We start from the raw sequence: 9403 nt of genomic DNA, 5'->3' as shown, positions 1-9403 counted from the left end.
TGCAAGTACACTTAGTAAGGAGCTCACTACAGTGTTCTAAAAGCCACTGCCACATGTCTGTAGGTCAGCGCTGCCCGCTGGCTCAGGCCTACAGTACGGTATAGCATGTCCTTTAAATGAGACCAATGTGACTGAATGAGGTCAGAGATCACATCATTACTCATGACAACATCGCTTTTTCGCAAGTGTGCACTAAGGGTGATGCACCCCACCCTTCCCGCAGCATCGCGCTCAACAGGTGTCTGTAGGGCAGCACTGCCCGTAGGCTCAGGCCTACCGTATGGTACAGCAGGTCTTTAAAATGAGAAAGAGATGTGACTGAATGAGTTCAGAGATCACATCATAACACATGGCAATATTGCTTATTCGCATGTGCGCACTCTGGCTGATGCATCCCACCCCTCCCGCAGCACCACGCTCAGGAGGTGTCTGTAGGGCAGCGCTGCCAGCTGGCTCAGGTCTTTAAAATGAAACAGAGATAAGACTGTATGAGATCAGAGATCACATCATTACGCACTGCAATATCATTTGTTTGCACCTGAGCAGCCAGGCAGAAGCACCCCACCCCTCCTGCCGCTCCACGCTCAATTGGAGGCCCTGGGCACCCAGGCCGCTGTGCTTATCTGCTGTCATTGTTGTGTGAGCAAACACTATGGGCAGCAGTGCTCACAATTCAGATGTAGTGTTGATTGCAGGAGAGTGTACACCTAATGGATTTTTTTCGTAGACGACGGGCAGTAGGGCTCAAAATTCAGAGCCCATGTTGACTGCCAGGATGGTATACACCTCATGGATCCATTTCTTTTTTTTATTGCGCATTGTGATATGCGAGGTGGATGCGGCATATCATTTGAGGTAGTGTGGTAGAAGAGGGACGTGTGGCGTTGTGGTTTTCCTATTTATGCATACGCAAAGTGGGCTGGGCTTGCAAACGCCAGGCCAGCGTAGGGGTGTGAATAATTATTCTAGGGACCTGGGCGTTGTTCAGTTCCTGTCTGGCCAGGAAGTGTACTTATGTGTGTTTCTTTGGCAGAAGTCGGGGTCCACTTCTTGCCCATGTTGTACCGAAAGCAAAGAAACAATAGGTCATTTTCTATTTTTATGCACTGCTTACCACGAGCCACGTTATAAGTGGCTGAAGCCAGTATGTAACAGATTAAACACCTGGGTGAGTAGAGAAGCATTGTTCATCCTGAGAACTAATACTTCCGAATGGCTATCCATTGGACTGGCTAAATTCCTTGGGTGGGCCTGGTTAATTAGAACTAGGTCAGTTCGTAGCACTTCGACCTGAAAAACTTAAACAGTTTGTTAGACTACTAATTTTGGTCCGTATTGATGACTGGTCTTTTTTTATACTTAAATGTTTTAAAACCTTTTATAGACGTCTTCCTATGCATATTTAATTGAGCTTTTTAAACAATTTCTTTATCTTTATCTTTTTCTAGTACGTTTAAAAATGTTCATGATTCTGTTATATCTTTTATATTACTATGTATGTATATATGTATGTCTTTTATGAAGAAAATTCTAAATAAAGACGTTAAAAACTGGAAACTGTTTCTTTTGTAGTTTTGACCTCACAGAGTGTGCAATTTAGATTAGTGTAGCATGTGTCGGGAGGGCGGAAACTATTGTTAATGAGATGGAGTTTGAAAAAGTTGAATGGTGAACATTACATGTCGTTTTCATGGTTGTGGATATGCACAGGAATGCATGTCAATGGTGTGCGGTATTATTGAAACTATTGCTATCGGGAAGTGTACACATGTTAAAGTGCTCGGATGGAGGGCAGATAAGCAGTGAGGCTACGTCATACACAGTAATAACGCTCTGCTGGGAATGTACCTAGCTCCAGTCCGTGCTTTGCTTGTTACCGCCTCCTGAGAAGCGTCTGTGCCTGCTCCGAGTGTGGTACCGGCGGCGTCTTCCTGGTTCCCGATTCCTAGTCTCCCGGTGTCGCCAGTAACCTCACCGCAAGTTGGATCTGGCGCTTTTTCAACCCTCAGCACCAGCACTAGTGATGGGGTCGTAGTGGTGTGCTCCAGTGACAATTTGGAGCGGTTTGCATCGGACCGTCCAAGCTGTTATTCCGCGCTCGGCGTCTGGGCTCTGTGGCTGCGCCCTGTATCTTTCGACTTGGCGAGTTGGCGTGGTGGAAGGCGAACAAGGGGGATAGCCGGGAGCACCCAAGCATCCAAACATTCTGGGGAGCACGGGGAGTTAGGGAGTCAGCAGCTACGGAACTGCTTTCACCCGTAGCCTGTAGCCTGTAGCCGGCGGACGGCGGACGGCACAAGCCATAGACAGCGGCAAGTAAACCACCAAGCAAAGCGGCATTGCAGCTCCCGGCTCACAGGTACTCACCACCTCATTGTCTGCACTCCCCCGCCCCAGAGTGAGCTGCCGGAGCAGCGGACTTTGACCAGGACCTAGGTGCAGGGAGGTGGTCGGGAGCATCAGGGGGAAGTGCGACTGGGGAGTCCAGGACAGCTTTTAGAGGCCAGGGCCACCTAGGTGCGGGACGGACTCCGCTGGCACCACCCCCCACAATTCCCACAACCCTCCACAGGGCCAGGAGCCAGGAGGCCAGGGGGCGCCAAGCCCAGCGCAGCCCGCATCAACGGGGGTCACGGGCGCGACGGGAGCATAGCACCCAGCAGCAGGCCAGAGCCAGGGCCAGGGCCCCAAGCCTCCAAATTACAACTCCCCACACAGCAGCGGCCGGCACACAGCAGACCCATACCCAGAGCCGCAAAACATCACCCAGGCGAAGTTGAACAACGTTTTCCCCGCGACCAGGAGGCCGCCCACAGTTTTTGGCACACAGCTGTCCTTCCCCCGGGTAACTCGCGCTTGCCTACCGGTAGAAGCACTGGATTTGCAGCAGCAGGGAGGCCTGGGCACCTTTCAATTTTCAACCTAGCAGGAGATTCCAGGAGAGCCCACAGACTCCATCTACTACGTGGGTTCCACCAACCAAGTAGCAGCTGCCTAGGAGCCGGCAAGCCACTCAAACCAATCCCAAAATGAGGACCAGAAACTCTACCCTAATCCAACCCCAGGAGAGGCCCCGGCCACATAGCTCTGCCAAGAGACGGAAGGGGAAGCTATTTTACCCTCCAGTACTAGAACTAGGGGGAACTTATCAAGGCCCAGGGCCCTGGGACGGGGAACACTCAGGATCAGCGGGAGCAATTGGATCAACCCCAACCTTTCCGGGACCTCACATCGATTTTACTGTGGAAATGCCGGATCAACCCCTCACAGCTCACCCCCTGATTGACACCACGGGGAAGCCTTACAGCCCCCCAAAGTTAAACACACACAAGCCCAGGACCAGCACTAAAGAACGCTCAAACTGCTCCGCCGGAAACAGAGACATAAGAAGCTTTTTGAGCCCCAAAACAACCTCCCCCCCCGCCTGTCCTGGGACTTCGGACAGTTTACCTACTACTAAAGCAAGGGAGGAAGGGCCAAGTCCAACACCCGCAAGTCCTCGGGCCAGCAGGATCCCCCTTTCACCAACAATACTTACCCTCCGGAGCGGAATACCTCTCAAACTCACGACATCAGATAGGGTGGCGCTCGGGCCCATCCAATCAAACACCATGGCCCTGACTCACCCCCCACCAGAGGACTGTCAGCGGAGCACCCCTCCTCCAATCAAAGCGAATATGCATGACACCTCAGACAGCACTTACATCGACAAGAAAGGAACACCTCCCCCCATCATAGCGATGCACACAGGTCTGGCCAACGACACCCCCGCCACAAAGGAAGGAGCAACCCGACAACCATTCGTCAGGACCATAAACCATCTATTGAATTCACCAATACCGGGTCCCGAGGAACACGATAAAACGGCCCTGCCCCCGCTCCCTGATAGCGGCTTTGCAAACTCAAATCATCTATCACTGATCAGCGAAGCCCTTCTTTCAATGACAGGAGCAGCGATAATGCACGCGGACAAGCTCGATGTCCAGACCAATATACTACAAATAGTGGCAAACTTGATCTCTGGGATAGACTCAAAACTGGACAACTTGAACGCTCTGATACGCAGAGCGCAGGACAGCACACAATTCAAGCCAGAGTCATGTAGTTGCAGTCCGATCTTGCACAGCTTAGAAAAACTTCCAAACATCATGACCACATTAATAGAGGACCTTAAGGGTGAAGCAAATAAAAAAAACTGCCAGAAGAGCATGCCTTTAATCACACAGGGTTCCGCCCAGGCACACTCTATGGATAATGGCCCAGCAATCCTCTGCCCAAGCAGCTTGGAAAAGCCTGCTTCCATGGTCTCGCCTACAACGTCCACCGCTTGTGGAACAAGAATTACCCTGATCAAGGCTGAAAATCAACTCTCTCAACAAACCCTTAAACCGCCCAGCCCAGAGTCACAAAATCTGTCAAGGAAAAACAAGAAAAAACTAAGAAAACTCAACAAGGAGAAGAAAACCAATGCATATGCAACCAGCGTTATCCATAATTGGTTACGGCCCAATAAGCAGCCTTCCGGTAACACCATAACAGAAGAAACACCCAACCTGGCAGCCACTATGCACATCGCAGAAGTAATCGAACCAACTACTGGAAAACCACACAGAGTCACTTCAGCACCGGATCCAAGCTTGCCAGCTCTCCTTGCGGCCCCTCAACCCGCCATAGCTCTGATAATACAAAAACACGCACATGAATCGCAGGTACACAGCCACGATGAACCAAATAAAGCCACGCCACACGAGCGGGAGACCAGTCAAACAAGCACTGAGCACTCTGCGCTATCTAAGTTTACATCGAGCAGAGCATTAGACTCTGATAACTCAAAAACTCCCAATGACACCATTGGAGACTTCCAGAGCGCCCCCCTCGGGCTACCATGCCTCAAACTGGAGCACGCCGTGAACGGGCTATGGAAGAACAGCCCACCCAGCCTAATGCTCACTGAGGCGCCTCAACCTACAACAGGGCCAAAACAGCAGATAAACTCTTACCAACCTGGCTCGACATTGCTACCTCCAATCGGGACTCAGGGAAAAATTTGGCTCAACGAGGCCAGCGCACGCTCTGCAAGTCAAGCAAGCGCGAAGGATCGGAAAATACTGTTATATCCAGAATACACTGTTGCAGGGTTTCCGTTCTCCCACAGAACTGTGCATAGAGATCTAGAACCTTAGTGAGTTAGGATGATCCAAAACTCATCTCAGTGTCAGGAATCTCCTTACCTAGCTAGCTACAGTGTCTCATGGATCATTATGGAATGAACCATGTCTTAGACAAACCAGAACATGATCTTTAGAATACCTCAGGAGTCGTGGAACACATGAACACTCTTTCGTTATATAATCATTTCAAACCAAAACTGGGAGTCAAAGAACACACATGCAAGTTTGAAATATTTATTATTCAATGCAAAGTTCTCAAACGCAGTATCTTGTATAATACCAAAATGCAGATTATAAAAATCAGAGTTAGCAGCATAGTCACTAATCCATAGTAAGCAAAAGGTGCTAGCATGTTATAATGCAAAACCTATAGAATCGATATCACCTATATTTCGCGCACCCTATCTAGTATATTATTTTATATCTAAGAAGGTCTCATTCGGGCTTTAGCAGGGCGGCCCCATACCTCTCAATGTCAGTAGGAGCAGTTCACATCAACAGCTACCAGCTCTCTCCATGCGCAGCACCAAGTGTCCTCGTTCATTCCGTGTAACTCTATCTTAAACCCGCGTAGAGCCCAAAATGTTGGCATCAACATTATTTGTGTTATGTCTAATGTCTAATGTGGTGCGAGGATCAGACTTCTCAGCAACCTTGTGTTAGGTTAATCTTAGAGTGTGCAGCTCTCAGTGTGCAGACAGTTGTACCAAGTGTACGAGGCAAAGCTGATAGCATAGGAATAACATATTATTCTCAAATAAAACACCTCACCACTTCTAGGGTGAAAGCTACAACAACAAGTACGTGTCGTGTGCAAAACTGAAGCCGAAGGCAAAACGGCTGTTTAAACATGTAATACACTCATGCTAACTTAACGCAATATATGTAATGAAGTATCCATATGACACCCCCCCATTGGTCCGAGCACCGCCAATCATAAGGGAAAAGGCAATACTAAATCAGATACAAAAATTGAAAGCAAAATTCAATAATCTTGAGGTAAAATAAGCTAAAAATATGTATGAATGAATATGTATGAATGAATATGTATGAATGCCTACAGTGGCCTCAAATCTAAAAAATAGCAAAAGTCTTGAACCAAAAGTCTTCCGCCAGGTCCAAAAATTATGAGATGTATGACCAGGTCGCATCCTTTCAATTGTTTGTAAGAGAAAAAACCAAGGCACTTATCCGATATCCAAAGTCAATGCGCCACCTAGACGTTATCTCCAGCGACATCACGTGAGTGAACTCTCCATCAGCTGAACATAGTCCATCCCTCCAATTCAGCGAGGGGAAAGTTATATTTCACAACAAAGCATTCCTTTTAGGCATCTCACGATTGGAAAGTATATCCATAACTCTCTCGCCAGAACAGATCAGCTCGTGAGCCACAACGGGACGCATTAGCTGATCAAAATCGACGTCAGGAGCAGTCCTCAAGCATAGGCATAAATCAATGGCCCAATCGAACTCGCAGCTCAGGCAGTGAAACACAGGTTGGACACACGTGAAGTCGGTGAACCGAAATGACAATCTATAGGCCGTGCTTAATGCTGCAAGCGGCAATGTTCCATAGTAATTGAGCATCCGATTACGACACAGGGTCAGGAGGCGTTGAACGGCGTCTTGCGCAGGATGGGCATCCATGTTTTATGAAGAAAAACATCAACAGAAAGCCTGCGGCCACAGCCAGCAAAACAGGTATTCCACCAAACAAACTCGAAAAAATAGTGTGGAAAAACGTGGGAATGATACCAAAAACTTTTTCAAAAGTAGTCACGAGGCCACTGCTTACTAGTTTAAAAAAATGTGCAAGGCCATTCGTTGAAGAAGCATTAAAAATCTGGTGTACCAGCTCGCAGAAATGAAATGGCAAATCAGTGTTTAAGAGCGCCTGTACCTCTGTGCGGGTGTTGGCTATGTGAAGGACATAAGTTTCCCGGGCCGAACTCAGGGTCACTTGTTTTTGAGACAAAAGGGCCCTTATTCTGCTTAAACCATTGAATTTCGCTTCCAAGGTTGGGATCCGTGGCCAGATGGAGACATCTGAGGAGCCATGCGTGGGTGGGTATAGCACGTTCTTGCAGCACACTACACGCTCTGATACAGTAACTATATAAGCCACACCAATTAATAAACCACAACATAATTCGTTGTTTAAAAGCAAATAACTACCATTAGTTAATAATGTAAATGTGGGCACTACTGCTGGAACTGGCGTGCCTTTTAAAACACATGCTAAATTTGGGCGGTCCTGATTACAAGAACCGTGTAACTGAATGTGTCTGCATATTAATGAATGGTCAGGTGACTGTGTGCATTCCTCACCATTAAGATTAACCTCTTTGCCATCTTTCAGACATCTGTATGTGTATGGTAATGACCATGCCTCATGTAGGAATGCATTGCCTAGCGGTTCATATCGTCCTATAGCAATATAACGCATACAGTTAGTAAATTTATATAAAGGGAATGGTAATGTAATTAATCCATGAATAAGCCATGTGGCAGTAGTGGTTTCAGCAACAGAGAAAGGCAAGGACTCTAGCTTTTCAATATGTAGCATAGAAAATGAAGCATCACGCATTGAAAGCATGCGCTGTTTCTCAGTAAGATTAAAAGGAGCAAAAAGGGATGAAACGTTCAATGAGGTCCAGGGAACTCGACCAGCCTTAAGAGTCTGTAGCGTCCATGCAAACTGCATTACAGAACGCAATTGATTTTGACCATGGTATAACGTGGACACTTCATCATGTACAATATCAACAACAGAAGAAACAATATTATCCAATGTGTAAATTCTGGACGAAAGCATGTTAATACTGTTATCGACCACTGCAAGCACTTTTTCCAAATTTGCTTGATCAATAGCTCTCAGGCGTTTTGCTGCCTCAACTTGTGAAAATTTCCAAATCTCATTGTATATAGCATAAAGAAAGCGTTTAGATCTACCCCTAGCTGGGCCTTTTATAAAATCATTTAGGTCTATATTTTCATTCAACTGGGACAGATGCAGTTTAACTGCAGCCAAAGTGGAATGTTGTAACCAGTTCTGACACAATTTTCCTACTGAATAAGTAGTAACAGTGTGATCTGTTTCAAACCTGGGATCTGGCCTGATGTGCGTAAACCCTTCAGACAAACCCAAAAAACGACGTTGGCAAGCATCAGAGCTTCTTTGCCACAAGAGCCACCCCTCCGGGTCGAAATGGGAAACATTAAAGGAGGAGTTCTGCAAAAGTGCTTGTATCTCACTGATGGACGATGTACTGAAATTACTCCAACCGGAATATTCTTCCAAATCAGGGATAGTAGGGGTATTTAATTTTTTAGATGTAGCTAATCCAAAACATGTTGTTTGGGAAATAGTTGAATTTAAAAACAACATGTGATTCGGGATGAGACATGCACGATGCAAAGCCTCAGTGCCTTGTACCTGCCAATCTTTGGTACCCCAAACCGATTTAAGGTCAACAGTATCCTTCCATAACTCATAGCCATCTACAGATAACCTTTCTAGAAAGGACTTTGAATACAGCAATTTTGTATCAGTAAGTCTGACTTTGGGCATGAATTTCTGGTTTATTTTAAAATAAAACGACTCAGGATTTGACTGATTAAAGTCTGTAAAATAAGAGTATTTTCCCAGAAACGTACTTGAGCTCCCCTGCAAAGGAGCAGGGCAATGTTCCCACTGAGTGTAATTCACAGGAACCCTCCTGGAACTTGTCTTGTGTAAGAAATGATTTCCAACAAATCACCATAATTGACAGAATCTAAGTACAAATCCTCAGCATCAAAGGCCGAATAATATTTTAAATCAGAGAACAATGCTTCTACGGCCTGAAGATCCCAGTCATCAGAATGAATATTTTGCTTAACCACATCTCCCATGTTTACTCTAAGCACATTAGGAACATTAATAACTTCTGTGGGGCCATGTATCTGAAACCTAACTGCATCCCACACAATCCCATCAAGGACAGGCCAAGCAGTAATTTGTACTGTTTTCAAGTCTCTCCTTAGCCTGTGTGCTGAATGTGAGGAGGATAGAGGGGCCAATGTTCCATTAAGGTACCAAATTCCTGTTCTTTCTTTCACATAATGGCCATCAATCAAGCGGAAAAAATAAAACACAAAACCAATTGACATAAAAAGATAAAATGAAAATAGTATCAGCCAAACGTAGGTCCAAGGGGGAATTAAAAAATGTTTTTTAAATAACGTGG

This window comes from Lissotriton vulgaris, chromosome 5 (genome assembly GCF_964263255.1).
Source record: "Lissotriton vulgaris chromosome 5, aLisVul1.2, whole genome shotgun sequence".
Lineage (NCBI taxonomy): Eukaryota > Metazoa > Chordata > Amphibia > Caudata > Salamandridae > Lissotriton > Lissotriton vulgaris.
The sequence above is the reverse complement of the archived record's forward strand: the minus strand, read 5'-3'. Positions refer to the sequence as shown.